We start from the raw sequence: 1,173 nt of genomic DNA on the forward strand, positions 1-1,173 counted from the left end.
GGGGGGGGGGTACTACTGGAGGATGAGTGAGGAAAGGAATGAGTAGATTGAGAATACTTAATTTTCAACGCCTATTTTCTTTTTTCTGTTCAAACCTTTCTAGAGTGACACTTCAAATGGCTTCTTGTATAAGAATTTCTCCTACATTTTGAATTAGCTAAGTGATTTCTACGAGGAAATGCAAGTTTAAAGAGATGGCGCCCAAAGTCAGTGTTGTTCTAAATGCAAACAACTTCCACAGCATTCCAAAATTAAAATCACAAGCACCACTATCCTTAACTGACTCTTGAGGGATCTTTTCAAACAAATGCTTTTTAGGAACATGATCTATTAACCTCTTTCTTGTAATTCTAAACTTTGTCAAAGGATGTTTTCATGATGACGTGTGGTAAATATAATAATCCATTACAGATCAGTTCTAATTGTTTTTTTTTAATCCACCTTGGGAAACACTGCTGTATAGTACAGAACCCAGACTAAAATGACTATATAAGAATTTTCACAAAGTCAATTATAAATTTAAGTCAAAATTGCTCTATAGCTCTAGAAAGATTTGGACCACCAGATTCAAATAAACTTTCACACAAGATGACCTGTCTTGTCTTGAAGACTCAACCAGTTGGAAATCTTTTTAAAAACTGGCGTTTGCCAAAAAATGTCCTCTACATGCTTCACAAAGGGGAAGTTTCGTAGATGGGTTGCATTTCATTTGCTTCAAAACGTCGTCGAAAAAGCAAGCTAAACGCTTTTCCCTTTTAACAATCCATAATTTTGAAAGTGCATTTGTTTTTAACAAATCGAGCCTATTTTTGTTAGGGATACTTCAATCCTTCCTTTTTAAATTAGACTTCTTGTATACAAGACAACCGAAACAGCGAGACGTGCTTGTCCAAACTCTTGAACCTGGACATTAATTTTGGAATCCATACGCTGAAAGGTATTTTAAAATCTTACACAACACGCTGTTAACTTCCCTGGATCCAGAAGGAAAAAAAGACACATTCGTCTCTACACCGTTATCATTTTTTGAAAGCATCGCTTCTAGCGCCTTCCCTTTGAACGTGTGCCGGCTTCCTTTCTTTTGGGCCACGTTTTACAGCCGCCTGGCTGCCAGGTCGGGAAGCTCCGGAGCCGGCCGCGCGGACCCCAGCCCGAGCCTGCGAGCCGGAGCCG

Source organism: Echinops telfairi, unplaced genomic scaffold (genome assembly GCF_000313985.2).
Source record: "Echinops telfairi isolate 266 unplaced genomic scaffold, ASM31398v2 ScPeMD7_7461;HRSCAF=8499, whole genome shotgun sequence".
In the NCBI taxonomy this organism is placed as follows: domain Eukaryota; kingdom Metazoa; phylum Chordata; class Mammalia; order Afrosoricida; family Tenrecidae; genus Echinops; species Echinops telfairi.